Genomic DNA, 17,544 nt, shown 5'->3' with positions numbered 1-17,544 from the left:
GGCTGTAGATGTGTGGTATTATTTCTGAGGACTCTGTTCTGTTCCATTGGTCTATATCTCTGTTGTGGTACCAGTACCATGCTGTTTTGGTTACTGTAGCCTTGTAGTATAGTTTGAAGTCAGGTAGTGTGATGCCTCCAGCTGTGTTCTTTTGACTTGGGATTGTCTTGGAAATGCGGGCTCTTTTTTGGTTCCATATGAACTTTAAAGCCGTTTTTTCCAATTCTGTGAAGAAACTCATTGGTAGTTTGATGGAGATGGCATTGAATCTATAAATTACCTTGGGCAGTATGGCCATTTTCATGATATTGATTCTTCCTATCCATGAGCATGGTATGTTCTTCCATTTGTTTGTGTCCTCTTTGATTTCACTGACCAGTGGTGTGTAGTTCTCCTTGAAGAGGTCCTTTACATCCCTTGTAAGTTGGATTCCTAGGTATTTTATTCTCTTTGAAGCAATTGTGAATGGAAGTTCATTCATGATTTGGCTCTCTGTTTGTCTGTTACTGGTATATAAGAATGCTTGTGTTTTTTGCACATTAATTTTGTATCCTGAGACTTTGCTGAAGTTGCTTATCAGCTTAAGGAGATTTTGGGCTGAGACGATGGGGTTTTCTAAATATACAACCATGTCATCTGCAAACAGGGACAATTTGACTTCTTCTTTTCCTAACTGAATACCCTTGATTTCTTTCTCTTGCCTGATTGCCCTAGCCAGAACTTCCAACACTATGTTGAATAGGAGTGGTGAGAGAGGGCATCCCTGTCTTGTGCCAGTTTTCAAAGGGAATTTTTCCAGTTTTTGCCCATTCAGTATGATATTGGCTGTGGGTTTGTCATAAATAGCTCTTATTATTTTGAGATATGTTCCATCAATATCGAATTTATTGAGCGTTTTTAGCATGAAGGGCTGTTGAATTTTGTCAAAGGCCTTTTCTGCATCTATTGAGATCATCATGTGGTTTTTGTCTTTGGTTCTGTTTATATACTGGATTACGTTTATTGATTTGCATATGTTGAACCAGCCTTGCATCCCAGGGATGAAGCCCACTTGATCATGGTGGATAAGCTTTTTGATGTGCTGCTGGATCCAGTTTGCCAGTATTTTACTGAGGATTTTTCTTTCTTTTTATTTTTTTTGAGATGGAGTCTCGCTCTGTCGCCCAGGCTGGAGTGCGGTGGTTGGATCTCAGCTCACTGCAAGCTCCGCGTCCCAGGTTTAGGCCATTCTCCTGCCTCCGCCTCCCAAGTAGCTGGGACTACAGGTGCCCGCCTCGTCACCTGGCTAGTTTTTTATATTCTTTAGTAGAGACAGGGTTTCATCATATTAGCCAGGATGGTCTCGATCTCCTGACCTTGTGATCCACCTGTCTAGGCCTCCCAAAGTGCTGGGATTACAGGCTTGAGCCACTGCGCCCGGCCTTATTGAGGATTTTTGCATCAATGCTCATCAGGGAAATTGGTCTAAAATTCTCTTTTTTTGTTGTGTCTCTGCCAGGCTTTGGTATCAGGATGATGTTGGCCTCATAAAATGAGTTAGGGAGGATTCCCTCTTTTTCTATTGATTGGAATAGCTTCAGAAGGAATGGTAACAGCTCCTCCTGATACCTCTGGTAGAATTCAGCTGTGAATCCTTCTGGTCCTGGACTTTTTTTGTTGGTAGGCTTTTAATTGTTGCCTCAATTTCAGAGCCTGCTATTGGTCTCTTCAGGGATTCAGCTTCTTCCTGGTTTAGACTTGGGAGAGTGTAAGTGTCCAGGAAATTATCCATTTCTTCTAGATTTTCTAGTAGATTTGCATAGAGGTGTTTATAGTATTCTCTGATGGTAGTGTGTATTTCTGTGGGGTCGGTGGTGATATCCCCTTTATCATTTTTTATTGCGTTTATTTGATTCTTATGTCTTTTCTTCTTTATTAGTCTTGTTAGCGGTCAATCAATTTTGTTGATCTTTTCAAAAAACCAACTCTTGAATTCATTGATTTTTGGGAGGGTTTTTTGTGTCTCTATCGCCTTCAGTTCTGCTCTGATCTTAGTTATTTCTTGCCTTCTGCTAGCTTTTGAATGTGTTTGCTCTTGCTTCTCTAGTTCTTTTAATTGTCATGTTAGAGTGTCCATTTTAGATCTTTCCTGCTTTCTCTTGTGGGCATTTAGTGCTATAAATTTCCCTCTACACACTGCTTTAAATGTGTCCCAGAGATTCTGGTATGTTGTATCTTTTTTCTCACTGGTTTCAAAGAACATCTTTATTTCTGCCTTCATTTCGTTATGTACCCAGTAGTCATTCAGAAGCAGATTGTTCAGTTTCCATGTAGTGGAGTGGTTTTGATTGAGTTTCTTAGTCCTGAGTTCTAGTTTGATTGCACTGTGGTCTGAGAGACAGTTTGTTATAATTTCTGTTCTTGTACATTTGCTGAGGAGTGCTTTATTTCCAATTATGTGATCAATTTTGGAATAAGTGTGATGTGGTGCTGAGAAGAATGTATATTCTGTTGATTTGGGGTGGAGAGTTTTGTAGATGTCTGTTAGGTCTGCTTGCTGCAGAGATGAGTTCAATTCTTGGATATCCTTGTTAACTTTCTGTCTCGTTGATCTGTCTAATGTTGACAGTGGGGTGTTGAAGTCTCCCATTATTATTGTATGGGAGTCTAATTCTCTTTGTAAGTCTCTAAGGAATTGCTTTATGAATCTGGGTGCTCCTGTATTAGGTACATATATATTTAGGATAGTTAGCTCTTCCTGTTGAATTGATTCCTTTACCATTATGTAATGGCGTTCTTTGTCCCCTTTGATCTTTGATGGTTTAAAGTCCGCTTTATCCGAGACTAGGATTGCAACCCCTGCTTTTTTTTGTTCTCCATTTGCTTGGTAGATCTTCCTCCATCCCTTTATTTTGAGCCTATGTATGTCTCTGCATGTGAGATGGGTCTCCTGAATACAGCAAACTGATGGGTCCTGACTCTTTATCCAGTTTGCCAGTCTGTGTCTTTTAATTGGACCATTTAGTCCATTTACATTTAAGGTTAATATTGTTCTGTGTGAACTTGATCCTGCCATTATGATACTAACTGGTTATTTTGCTCGTTAGTTGATGCAGTTTCTTCCTAGCCTCGATGGTCTTTACATTTTGGCATGTTTTTGTAATGGCTGGTACTGGTTGTTCCTTTCCATGTTTAGTGCTTCCTTCAGGGTCTCTTGTAAGGCAGGCCTGGTGGTGACGAAATCTCTACGCATTTGCTTATCTCTAAAGGATTTTATTTCTCCTTCACTTATGAAACTTAGTTTGGCTGGATATGAAATTCTGGGTTGAAAATTCTTTTCTTTAAGAATGTTGAATATTGGCCCCCACTCTCTTCTGGCTTGGAGAGTTTCTGCCAAGAGATCTGCTGTTAGTCTGATGGGCTTCTCTTTGTGGGTAACCCGACCTTTCTCTCTGGCTGCCCTTAAGATTTTTTCTTTCATTTCAACTTTGGTCAATGTGGCAATTATGTGTCTTGGAGTTGCTCCTCTCGAGGAGTATCTTTGTGGCGTTCTCTGCATTTCCTGAATTTGAATGTTGGCCTGCCCTACTAGGTTGGGGAAGTTCTCCTGGATGATATCCTGAAGAGTGTTTTCCAACTTGGTTTCATTTTCCCCCTCACTTTCAGGCACCCCAATCAGACACAGATTTGGTCTTTTTACATAATCCCATACTTCTTGCAGGCTTTGTTCATTCCTTTTTCTTCTTTTCTCTTTAGATTTCTCTTCTCACTTCATTTCATTCATTTGATCCTCAATCGCTGATACTCTTTCTTCCAGTTGATCGAGTCGGTTACTGAAGCTTGTGCATTTGTCACGTATTTCTCGTGTCATGGTTTTTATCTCTGTCAGTTCGTTTATGGCCTTCTCTGCATTAATTATTCTAGTTATCAATTCTTCCACTCTTTTTTCAAGATTTTTAGTCTCTTTGTGCTGGTACACAATTCCTCCTTTAGCTCTGAGAAGTTTGATGGACTGAAGGCTTCTTCTCTCATCTCGTCAAAGTCATTCTCCGTCCAGCTTTGATCCGTTGCTGGCAATGAGCTGTGTTCCTTTGCAGGGGGAGATGCGCTCTTATTTTTCGAATTTCCAGCTTTTCTGCCCTGCTTTTTCCCTATCTTTTTGGTTTTATCTGCCTCTGGTCTTTGATGATGGTGACATACTGATGGGGTTTTGGTGTGGGTGTCCTTCCTGTTTGTTAGTTTTCCTTCTAATAGTCAGGACCCTCAGCTGTAGGTCTGTTGGAGATTGCTTGAGGTCCACTCCAGACCCTGTTTCCCTGGGTATCAGCAGCAGAGGCTGCAGAAGATAGAATATCGCTGAACAGCGAGTGTACCTGTCTGATTCTTGCTTTGGAAGCTTCCTCTCAGGGGTGTACTCCACTGTGTGAGGTGTGCGGTGTCAGTCTGCCCCTAGTGGGGATGTCTCCCAGTTAGGCTACTCAGCCGTCAGGGACCCACTTGAGCAGGCAGTCTGTCCATTCTCAGATCTCAACCTACGTGTTGGGAGATCCACTGCTCTCTTCAAAGCTGTCAGACAGTGTTGTTTGCATCTGCAGAGGTTTCTGCTGCTTTGTTGTTGTTGTTGTTGTTTAGCTGTGCCCTGTCCCCAGAGGTGGAGCCTACACAGACAGGCAGGGTTCCTTGAGCTACTGTGAGCTGCACCCAGTTCAAGCTTCCCAGAGGCTTTGTTTACCTACTTAAGCCTCAGCAATGGCGGGCGCCCCTCCCCCAGCCTCACTGCTGCCTTGCAGTTAGATTGCAGACTGCTGTGCTAGCAATGAGGGAGGTTCCGTGGGCGGGCGTGGGACCCTCCCCGCTAGGTGTGGGATATAATCTCCTGGTGTGCCCGTTTGCTAAGACCCTTGGTACAGTGCAGTATTGGGGTGGGAGTTACCCGATTTTCCACGTGTTGTGTGTCTCAGTTCCCCTGGCTAGGAAAAGGGATTCCCTTCCCCTTTGCACTTCCCAGGTGAGGTGATACCTTGCCCTGCTTCAGCTCTCGCTGGTCGGGCCGTAGCAGCTGATCAGCACTGATTGTCCGGCATTCCCTAGTGAGATGAACCCAGTACCTCAGTTGAAAATGCAGAAATCACCTGTCTTCTGTGTCACATCCTATTTTTTGACCATACATAGAGATTGGTAGGGGGTAAAGAGGCAATTAATTGAAATTTCCATCAAATATTAATTTTGCAGCAACCCACCAGTAGCTCAAGCATAGGGTTTACCTGCAGTCTGTGGACTTAATTTTTAATTGTTAGCATAAGAGCTTGGATTCCTACAACGGGAGCAGGGAGTGGTTATGATGATAGAGGGGTGCAAAAAGATAAATTCAACCTATATCACAGTATTTTTCCAGGCCAGAAGTTTTAATGTATTGCTGAAATATTAAGACTTTAAATGTCTGAATGTCCCCAAGTGTAGTGTGAACAGCATGAAACTCTGATGCATCCTAAGGAAGACATAAAAATAAAGTCAGTAAATAAAGGAAGACAAATTATTATCTAACAAAAACAACAAAAAAAGCCAGACGACAGCTCACAAAAACAGAAAACACACACACACACACACACACAAAAAAAAACCCTAGAGGACTGTAGTGGAGTTTGAGCTTAATTCATTCATTCACTCAACATTTAGTAAATGCCTTTTATGTGCTGGACCTTGTCCCAGACACTGAAGATATAATAGACAAAAACAAAGAAAGAAAACAAGTTTAAAAACCCACAAGTCTTGCCCTCTTGGATCTTAATATTTATGGATGTGGTTCAGCCAATAAATGAGTAATATAATATATCAGATGATAAATACTACAGAGAAAATTAAACTATGATGTAGAGAATGTTGTTTGGATGGTGTTGTTCTTTTAAATCAGCTGGGTAGAGAGGTTCAAACTATGAAAAATATTTTAAAATAAAGATCTGAAATAGATGAAGAAATCTGTGAAGATTTCTGGAGGGAGAGCATTCCAGGTAGGAAAAGAGCAGTAGCAAAAGTCACAAGGTGGTTGCTCACGTGACACATGGGAAATAGCAAAGATGACCCAAGGATTACAGTCTGTTCTATTACAGCATATTACAGCATGTGTTTCTGTAACAGCAAGCAGCTCATATGCTATTGGTAAATAGTGGGATAATATTGGTATAACATGAAAACAAGATTTGTCTTAGGCAAGAGGCGCAAGAATAGCAAGAACAGAATTATAACCTTACCAGGAAAGGAAAAATCCCTGAAGTTGGCTGCTGCACAGACTGCAGTGATTTCAGCTCTCTTAAGGGAATTAAAGATGAGCGCCTGCACCCAGAGGTGTCTCCTAAGAAATATGTCCTCTCCCACCAGGCAAAGCTATCTGCTCAAGGCAGGCTGAACTTCTTCCTATGACCACCTTAGTGGTAGGCCCTCTGGGTCAGAGCTCCATTCATCTGCCTCATCTCAGCTCCCCAGTCGGCATCTCCATGCTACTGTTTTTATGCATTTTTAATATTCCTCGAGTTGCCTCCAGTCAATCTGAGCTGCCTGCCTGCCTGTTATCTCCCAAGGTAGTATTGCTTTGGTTAGTGCTATAGTTTTTTATGTTGTATAAGATATGAGCGCTCTATTCCAATCGTAATTTTACCATAAGCCCTGTTATTTTTCAAAGCACATCTTGCATAACAAAAGGTTTTACAGAACACATAAATAGTGTTGTAACAGAAACATCTGCCCAAATGAAGTCAAGGATTTCAGGGAACCAGATCACAAAGGGGCTTACAGGCCATTATGAAAAGGGAAGGCATTAGAAGGCTTTGAGTACACGCATGAGATGATATAATGTGCTGAGAGCAAAATAGAGGTGGAGGGAGAAAAATAAGGGAATATAAAAGCAGATAAAATAGGTAAAGGCCTTTGCAATAATCCAAGTGAATGAGGATGGTGGCTTGGACCAGGATAGTAGCAGTGGAAAACGTGAGAAATGGTTACTATTTGCCAAAGAATTGGCTTTAGGAAATGAGAGAAAGGGAGTCAAGGGGGGAACTCCAACATTTTTTAACTGAAGCAACCAAATGATGGAACGTCACCAACTGCAATGGGGATAATTGATGGATGAGGCAGTTAGTGGGGTGATCGATTCAGTACAGATAAGGTTGAGGGCCTTTAAGGCATGCAAGTGGAAATGCCATCTAGGTAGTTGAATAGAAATGTCTAGAATTCAGAGGAGATAAACTCTTAAGTTTTTATTTTACAGACATTGTTTAAAGCCACAAGAGCAAATGTATTCAAATGCCTATCAAATATTGATTTTCCAAAAACCCACTAGCAGCTAGAGCACAGGCAAATACTTACAAAGCTTGTGGCTTAATTTTTAACTGTTAGCATTAAAGCCTGGATTCCTAAAATAGGAGCAGGAGTGCTAATAGAGGTAGAGGTGTACCAAAAAAATAGGTGTGAGGCCTGTGCTTCTTAAGTCATTCTAACAGAAATTGGGGTGAGGAGTAAAAAGAGTAGAGGGAGCTGACAAGAAGGACCTGTGAGGTGTGAGGAAGATCAGGAAAGTGTAGCGTCGTGGAGACCAAGTAAAGAAGAGTGGGTGATCAAATGGGTCAAAGAAGATAAGAATTGAGGATCTGCTACTAGATTTAGCAACTGGGATAGGGTGAGCCATTGTCACAGCAGCCAAGCAGTTTCCATCTGCCGTCCCATCATAATCAATGGAGTATAGAAAACTCTCCCAATAAGTTTTGCTAAAAATAGGGACAGAAAAATGTGGTAGTAGCTAAAGGAAGGCACAGGATTAACAAGTGTGTGTTATTTTTAAAAATATGATTAGGGATATTTCAGTGTGTTTATATGGCAATTGCAATGATCTGGTGGAGGGAGAAAATAAATAATACAAGAAAGGAGAAAGAAAGAAAATTGCTGAGCTAATGTCCCTAAGTATGCAAGAGGGAAATAAAGTGTCAAGCAGAGAGGTTCATCTTTGATAGAAGCTCTCCGTTAACAGAAGGAAGGCAAACCATATGGTCACTGAGACTGGGAGGAGTAGATGTGGTGGTGGGAGCATGTAGATTCACTTTTGATTACTTCTGGGCTTTTTGTAGTGAAATAGGAAAAAAGGTTATTTGCACAGAGATAGGGTATGAGAAGTAATTGTTGGAGGCTTGAGGAGAGAGGAGCTGTAACATAGTTGTCCAGGAGACTAGGAAAGTGAGTGGATTAGAGAAACATGGAGGAGTTACCAGTCATTACTAATAAATGGCTCAGTGAGGTTACGGCCCATGCATTTAAAGTGAAATAAGCCACCACAGTATGCATTTTCAACAGTAACATTGAACTCTCAGGTGTAGGCAGCGTACAGATGGGAAGCAGGATTAAATCTGGGTTGGAATTTTGCCAAGCAATAGTATGATGAAGCAAGAGAAGTACAAAATAATACTGACAATGAACCATGGAGTAAAGTGTATAAGGTATGAGGTAAGGATGTTTATTTGTTGTCAGCTGCTAAAGGAAAGTTAACCAGTACAGACTTTAATTATTCACCAAGTAGCAAATGACCACCCATAGATACAAATTTCATCACACAGTGTGATATCTTTTTTCTTTTCTTTTAAAAATATCAATTTTCTTTTAAATTGGTGAAACAACAGTGACATCAAACACAAACTTCCTGCTGGGCGCGGTGGCTCACGCCTGTAATCTCACCAATTTGGGAGGCAGAACCGGGCGGATCAGAAGGTCAGGAGCTCAAGACCATCCTGGTTAACACAGTGAAACCCCGTCTCTACTAAAAAATACAAAAAATTAGCCGGGCATGGTGGCAGGCGCCTGTAGTCCCAGCTATTTGGGAGGCTGTGGCAGGAGAACGGCATGAACCCGGGAGGCGCAGTTTACAGTGAGTCGAGATCGCACCACTGCAATCCAGCCTGGGTGACAGAGCAAGACTCTGTCTAAAACAAACAAACAAACAAACAAACAAACTTCCTGCTGGGAGATAGGTGCAATGTGTAATATCTCCATTTATGCTGACAGTAATCATCTCTTAGGTCTCGAGACACTATTTGTAATAAACAGTATTCCAATCCTGCTCTCCAATGAAGCCTCCAGAAGATTGCAGAGGCTGGTAAGAGTGTGGATCAGAACATGATCACATAGCTTCAAAAACACTAGAAGTCATTTTTATGCACCTGCCACCTCCATGCTTCCTTACTACTATCATTCCATGCCTACTTACTGTCCTTTCTGGACAGATTCTCAATGAATTTTCTCTTTATTTTATTTTCCTTGGGAAAGTCCCCCTTTGGTGAGCTATCAGACCAGCCTCTCTGCTCCTTAAACACATATGTACCTTTGGGAAAGTCCCCCTTTGGTGAGCTATCAGACCAGCTCTCTTGGCTCCTTAAACATATATGTACCTCAGCGATGAAGCTGGGACAGACTGAACTGACCAGCAATTCTCCTGGCTGCTGTCAGATGCTTACAAGGGTATTTGGAAGAAAGTATCAGAAAATGGATGCAAATCCAAGATCAAATGAGGTCAAGGCCCTGAATTCCTTGAATATGCCATTCTTTTTTGGCAGTGTATGAGGTCTAAAATAGCATTTCCCATCTGGACTAGTTACTCTCTATTTGGCCCTCCTCCTATGGCATATCCACTCCAGGTCTTCCTCTGCTCTGCACTCAGGAGGCTGACTGCTGTGGGCTGACTCTACAGGCTCAATGCTGGTTAACTTCCTACTGGGTTTGAACAATGGCGATTAGAAGGTTGACGGAGAGGTCAGGGATATCTTCCCTATGCTCTGGCCTAGCCTATGTCTCTCCAGAACTCTAGCTTCTGTCACAGGACCCCTCCTCCATGGCTCCAGCTCTCTCAGGACTACGGTTTCCTTCTTTTGCAGCTCCAGGCCCAGAGGAGATAACAGCTTCTCAGCAGCTAGGGCCCGAGTGCCTCAGCATTCCTTGCTAGTTACTTTAATTCTACCCATACTTCTGTACATTTCCCTTAAAGTCTCTTGAAACTTCTGAGTTAGACTGTGTGTCTTGCCAGGACCTGACTGATGGACACCATTTTGAATTTCACTATGTGTAATTTTACAATCACACTTCAGTACTGAAGCTGCTAGTCCATTGGAACACCAGAGGAAGGAAATCAAATCCCAAGCATGTGTAATGTGATCATTAACTCATTCATTTAGTCTGGGTGAATATGCTAACATTCCTGTCTTGTTAAAAGTAGAGATAGGATTTCTTAATTTTAAAAACTTCAGAAAGGTCCATCAGGGAACCAGCTCTGCAAACAGTTTTTTCAATAAAAGTTTCACTTCTTGAATCAAAGGATACTTACAATGACTAATGGTAACCTTCACTTGAATATTTTTCTATTAACTGTGACCCTGAAACTGTAATCATTTTGACAACAAAGCTGATTTGATATCACAGACAATTATTCAACTAGTCATTAGATTATTTGGGAAGTTCTCCCAGCCTAATAAAAGGCTCTAAGATTCTGTGTCAGAGAAAGAAACATATAGGAAATGGGAAGAATTTTAATGTATTTTCATAAGTTTCCAACAGTAACAACTGGCCCACTTGATAACTAATTTCTGCTAAATGTCAATGGATTAGTAATATAATCTTATATTTACCCAAGATTAGCAGTTTGGCTATAAAGAGTGAGGTCAAAGAATACTGCTGTTAATTTTCAATGAATTTGCTTAATAAACAACTGTTTATGACCACATCCTTGTTTTCTTGTAATGAACCAGACTTTCAGGATTTTGAAAGTCTGAGAAAAATCTGCTATTAAATGTACTACGGTCAAGGTAAAATTTCTACAGGGAATATATAATTCTAATAGGATCTTATCTAAAAGGATAGACTTGACCAGTGTCACTAGTGACGTCAACATCAAATAAACATCAACATTAAATTGAGGCTACTATATATTTTCATGTGCTGAGTACATACCCTATAAAGTCAGGCTAGAGGGACTAAAATATATTCCTGTTAAAAGTTAATAAATAGTGAATCTATCATTCATTTTAGTGATAGATCAAATATATTTTGTTATAAAAAATGGAAAGAACTAATGAATATATGTCAGAAACTTTTAAGTTTTTTGCTCCCAAGAAGTTGGTAGGGTGAATATTGTTAAATAAAACAAACCTAAGTTCAAGTCCTGAATTTGCTTTTGTTATTTCATTAATCTTGGTGATGTAAATTATCCTCTCTATGCCTCAACTTTACCATCAGAAATATAGAAAAAATATTTATTTCCCTTGGAAGACATCCTCAATTATAAGAGAGTCCATCTCACTTAGAAAGGGCTTTTGGGAAAAAATTTCCACATTAATATATTTATTAACTATATAATACATTCTGATTTCAGAAATATTAAACTGGATAAAATATGGCCCAGGATCTAGGAAACAAGACAAAGTTATCTGTCTCACTGAGTATGCAGCATGGAGTAAATAACATAATGTCAAGAACCCAGCACGACTCATGGCTCCATAGTAAGTCCTAAATAAATATTGATTTTTATTGTTATTGTTAATATCACTAACAAGAAGGAGAAGCATACATCAAAGACTTATTTAATACATTTTGTTTCAAAATACCATGGAATTTGGGAGATAAATTGTAGAACCTCTGTTCTCTTCTCTTTATAGGTAATATGCATGAACGGTATGATAAAGTTAAGTGGCTTACTGAAACTAAATAATTGTAGAATCAAGATTATAACCCAGATCTAATTATTTGTCTAATAAATAATAATAATATAATAAGTGCTTACTATGAGCATGCATTATACTAGTTGCTTTGTATATAAATATTATCAAGTCATCACAGCAATCCAATGTGACAATGTAATAGGTACTATTATCCTATTTTACAGAAGAGGAAGCTGAGGCCCACACAGGATAAGCAAAACTCACAAAAGCACACTCTTGTTTAGAGTCTAAGCTCTGACTCAAACCCAAGTCTACCTACCTCAGTGGACTCTTTCCACTGAGCTAATGTCTCCTACCGGGCTTTGTACTTGTTCCTTCTTGGATTGCTTTATTGATTGAAGTCTTATCTTTCTAACAAATGTATTAATTCCACAAGCACAGATATAATGTTACCTATTTTTTTTTTTTTGAACATGCATGGCACAGGGCTGGGCATTGTGTACGTGCTCAAAAAATGTTTGCTAAGTGTATGAAAACATTTAAAAAATTACTTGTAAAAGCAAAAAGAAAAAAAAAAACACTTAAGCAAGCAAAATGTGCAAAAAGTTGCTCAAATAATGACTTGGACTGGGGTCAAACAGAAATTCTCCTCAGTTTAAGAAATAGAATTCAAGCATATTCTCTGCTGAGTCTAAGCCAGTACTGCTTTCTCTAACAGTCAACAGTTCAAAGTATAATAGATTTAAAATAAAAGTAAATTATAAGACAAAAAAAAAAAACAGTCAACAGCTCCCAACATGCATATTTAACAACCCCGAAGACAGGGCAAGCCTAAGAGGCACGTAGTTAAAATCTGACTGTCCTTGAAAACAGGGGAGCCACTTTCCACTGGTACATGTGACCTAGTTTAAGGTTAAGCATTCAAAAATCTGGAGCAATTCTTAGCCTTGGGCTAATAGGGCTAGCTGATGCCTCTCTTCTTTTCACATTTAAAGAGAAAGAAGCCCCTCTTGAGATAAGGAAGAGATTCAGAATATAAGGTAAGACTCTTTTGGAAAAGTGCTATGATTGAGGTTTCAGCATTCTTGCCTTAGCTTGGAAAAGACTTCATATCTTTACTTTTATTTTATTTTATTTTGAGACAGAATCTCTCTCAGTTCCCAGACTGGAGTGCAGTGGCGCGATCTTGGCTCACTGCAACCTCCGCCTCCTGGGTTCAAGCGATTCTCCTACCTCAGCCTCCTGAGTAGTTGGGACTACAGGTGCAAGCCACCACTCCCAGCTAACTTTTGTATTTTTAGTAGAGATGGGGTTTCATCATGTTGGCCAGGATGGTATCAATCTCCTGACTTCGTGATCCACCCGCCTCGGCCTCCCAAAGTGCTGGGATTACAGGTGTGAGCCACCGTGCCCGGCCAAGACTTCATTCCTTCAAAACAAAATACTGCTTATACTGAAGACTAGGGTAGAAGATCATATGAGGGATGTGAAGGCGATGTAAAGCCAGGAAAGATGGGATTTACCTACACTCAACTCTTCTGCGTTTCCTCCTTGACACTGTCCCCATTTCTTCCTTCCTGCCTGGCCTAGCAAGCTCCCTTCTCATTAAAAATTGGGCATAAAATCAGGTGAACTGGACTAGGGCCTATAGTCAGTCAGAATGTGGTCATATTACTTCTCAACCCAAATTAATAATATTCAACCTGGGCAATGCATATAAACTATTACTTCCTGAGTTAGATAAGCTTTGCAAGATAACTCCAAAAGAATACCATGTTCATTACAATCATGCTAAAAGAAAAGACCATGTTGCTTATTACTAGGGCTATGGGTCTGATACTTTAAAAAAACGTTAGAAATTTGCAGACACTCCAGTGTTATGGTTTATCCAATCAGTACTGTGGCCACAGTTTATTGCTTTCCCAAAGCTCCCCTCTTTTCTTTTATCCCAATCCCTTTCATTCTAAGCATATATAAGTCGGCTAAGAGTCCTAATCAGTTTCCTGTTGTAACTTTTATAACAGCCTCTGACATCTTCCCCCAGATATCCATAAGCCTCGTCCTTTTATTTCCTTCAGTTCTATTAAAAAAAACAAAAAAGTCATCTAATTAGAGAGGCATTCCCTGACAATCTTATATAAAATATAAACTCCTTGGTCTGATCCTGCTCCACCTAGCCTCTTACCCTGTTTTGTTTCTCCCCATGGCACTTATCTCTACATGACATGACGTATATTTGTTTACAGGTGGTCTCCCTTCACAACATTTAAGAAAGGACTCTGTTTTGTTTATTGAGGAATATCTACCACCTATAATGGTGGCACTCATAGCAGGCTCTTGATAAATGTTTGTTAAATCCACCAACAGTCTTCAAAGCCATTCCTCATTCACATCATTGCTAAAAAAGTGAAAGTACAGTCGACCATAGTTTAGGTAAAAATATCACATTTCTTTCAACCACTTCTCACCTTAAAATCTAGGATGAACTGCAGCCCCATGCCTTTCACCCATCCCAAACAAGTTTTATTTTGTTTTGTCTTGTTTTTGTTTCTTTAAGTGAATTGCGTGATTATTTTACTACCACATTCCATATTTTGACACTATACCCATTTCTGAATGAAATCATCCTCTTAAGTCCAAAACAAAGTCAAAGGCATTTCCTGAAGTATTTCAATAACCTTCCGCCAGGCGCGGTAGCTCACGCCTGTAATCCCAGCACTTTGGGAGGCTGAGGCAGGCAGATCACGAGGTCAGGAGATTGAGACCATGCTGGATAACACGGTGAAACCCCGTCTCTACTAAAAATACAAAAAATTAGCTGGGCGTGGTGGTGGGCACCTGTAGTCCCAGCTACTCGGGAGGCTGAGGCAGGAGAATGGCGTGAACCTGTCAGGCGGAGCTTGCAGTAAGCCAAGATCGCACCACTGCACTCTAGCCTGAGTGACAGAGCGAGACTCTGCCTCAAAATAAAATAAAATAAAATAACCTTCATAACACGCCACAGTAGGAAGTTTTTCTTGTATTGCTCAGAAGGGTGAGCATAGGAAGCGATTTGGAACATGCCAAGGGCAAAATGAGCTCTATACCTGCCCACGGAGAGTTGTCTCAGAGACCCCACAAATCACAAACTAAAGTTAGCTGAGACACCACAACAGGCGGCGAGAGTACACCTTGTAATCAAAACTTGTATATACCAGTAGAACATGCTGTACCTTTCTTTTAGTGATGTCCTCATCTCCCAGTTAAACACTGAACCTGATAGTTTTCCTGCCTTACTCTTTCTCCTTTAGATCAACAGCTAACACATGGAGAAAACATAAATTATATATATGTATGAATTAATAAAAATAATTATTATTTTAATATAATTATAATTTTAATTAAATAATAAATCTAAATATAATTATAAATATAATTTTAAATATAATTATAATTAATACATTAATAAAAATAAAATATATTTTAAATATATATATATACTTAAAGACATTTTGAGTTTAAAATGTACAATTAGTGGTTTTCTCCAATTAGTAAAAGAAACTTGGATACAGGGATGGCTTTGGTCCTATTGCCTTAATTATAAACTAAGCGGAGCTGGCAGTGCTTCATGAGGGTGCAAGAGAGAGTGAGAATATTTTTCTGACTAAAGAACAAATCACTCATTTAAGCCATTATTCCTTTCAAGTTCCAACCATAATTTATTTAGTAGGCATAATTTCTAAATACGATTAGGCAAATTAATGGAAATTTACCAGTCACAAGTGGCTGATATTACACAGTCATGTATTATAAAGAGCAAACAAACATAAGATTCTGGATCCTAAAGCAGAAGGCGCATAGAGGATATCCTTAATTTTTTAAGACTTCAGTTTGAACAGTATTTTTTATTTTGCCTCTGCTTTGTCTTACTTATGCCTAAAACCTTGAACATTGCCATTAAGAACATAATTTTAAACAGTAATAGTTATATGTTCTGTGCCTATATTGTTGAAGATCCGAGGGGCTGAATCACTGAGGTTTATCATAGCAATTTGTGCCGCAAATTCCACTTTCTGGACCTCAGTGCCTTGTCCTTTAAAACAAGAAAAGTAGATATGAAAAGCTGAGGTTCCTCTCTGCTCTGTGAATCCCTCACTCTCACCCACTGAGTTTTTATATGTGAGCACCAATGGGCAAGCAAAATTCTGAAAGAAGTCTGGATGTGTACTGTAAAGGAGGGATATGAATGGGCTGGATGATGACCCATTCTTCTAGACTAGTTTATTTAATTGCAATTAACACAATACATGAACAAAGCTGCTGTGAGGCTTAGCAAAAACATCATTTGTCAAGCATGGTGATTATATGATCTTTCTCTAACCATTTTGGCAGTACAGTTTGTGGAAGAGCTTATTTTCAAAATTCTTCCATCTCTAGGGCACTTTTTGCTTCTGGGAGGAAAAACACTTCTGTGTTTAAAAATCTGGCTACTTTTCTTAGTCTAGAGTAGTGGTTCTCACCAGGAGGATTTTCTCCCCAGGTGGCATTACAGCAATGTCTAGAGATACTTTTGGTTGTCATGAGTTGAGGGGAAGGAAGTCACTGGCATCTAGTGGGTAGAGACCAGAGATGCTGCTAAACATCTTAAAATGCACAGGGTAGCCTCAAGAACAAAGAATTATCTGGCCCAAAATGTCAACAGTGCAAAGACTGAGATACCTTACTCTAGAGAAAGAAGCTTTAGATTGAAGGTAGCTGGGCCAAGTCCATGTTAAACAAATAAGAATAGGAGTTTTGGGGACAATCTTTGTCTTTGGGGTCTCATAGACACTCTTAATATCATTTAGGGCCTAATGACATTGATGTCATGATAAAAAAAAAAAAGCTAATTTACATGCAGGTGGAACTAAATAAACGTTCTTGGATTCTCTTTTCTGGATATGTTTTAAAGTAAGTATGACAGGTTGACACTTCTTTATAATCATTATTGAACACTTGAATATGATTGAACCTATCAGAGCAATACTACTGGATTTAGTCTGATTTCAACCCAAGTCCTTGCAGTCAACCACAGATTTCATTATGGTCAGTACTAAGTTAATACCCTCCTCCTAGCACAGTCTCAGTGCCAGCAACCAAATTTTTTATGCAGAACCTGATGCATCTTAGATGAAAACAACTGTTACAGTCTTTAAGAATGGAGTATTAACTCTGTGGCCCAGCTTCCAGAGAATACGCCAGTGTAGAAGATGAACTCAAGTAACTGAATATTTGCCACTTTAAACTTCCACACTTTTTAGTTGTTTTCATTGTAAGTTATTCTAAAACGTACCTCACACATCTTTGTCTTTTGCAACAGATGATACTGAACTTAATTTAATCATTTCTTAATGGTTTTAGGATGTCATTGTTATGGATGTCAGCTGTCAACCTGTGCAAGTGTTTTATGCAGGTAAACAAAATCAATGGTTCAAGCAGAGTGTTTACTTCATTTGTTCTTGGAGCCTTAGTAGGCCAGCTGCTAAGTAATGTTTACTATTTTGAGTTCTCTGTCTTCACAGTGACACAAGAGGCATAAGCATTTCCTCAAGAAGCAGAAAGTAATCATGAAGGTCTGACATGCACTCTCCCATTCATTTCATATGCTGTGAATTCTCTAAGTCTGAAAAAATCAGATTTTCACATGATTTTGGTATTATATAACATTAAGTGCTATGTGCCACCCTCTGTAGAGCTAAGTGTTTGTCCCACATTATTGATTTTATCCTCATAACAACCCTGTTAGGTAGGTACAAGTATTTATCTTCATTTTACAGATAGAGGAGGCTGAGGCCGAGAAATACTGAGTCATTTGCCTGAAGGGTAGAACCCAGATTGAAACCCAGGTGATCTGACCCCAGAG

General features: G+C 39.6%; 1 protein-coding gene across 1 annotated transcript in view; it reads right to left on the bottom strand.

Moving 5' to 3' along the window:
- GHR (growth hormone receptor) overlaps positions 1–17,544 on the bottom strand; it is a 337,885-nt gene that overhangs the window by 242,923 nt on the left and 77,418 nt on the right. The gene's annotated exons all lie outside the window — the stretch shown is intronic.

Source organism: Trachypithecus francoisi, unplaced genomic scaffold, assembly GCF_009764315.1.
Source record: "Trachypithecus francoisi isolate TF-2019V2 unplaced genomic scaffold, Tfra_2.0 Lachesis_group2, whole genome shotgun sequence".
Lineage (NCBI taxonomy): Eukaryota > Metazoa > Chordata > Mammalia > Primates > Cercopithecidae > Trachypithecus > Trachypithecus francoisi.
Note: the sequence above shows the minus strand (reverse complement) of the source record. Positions and strands in the feature narration are given on the sequence as shown.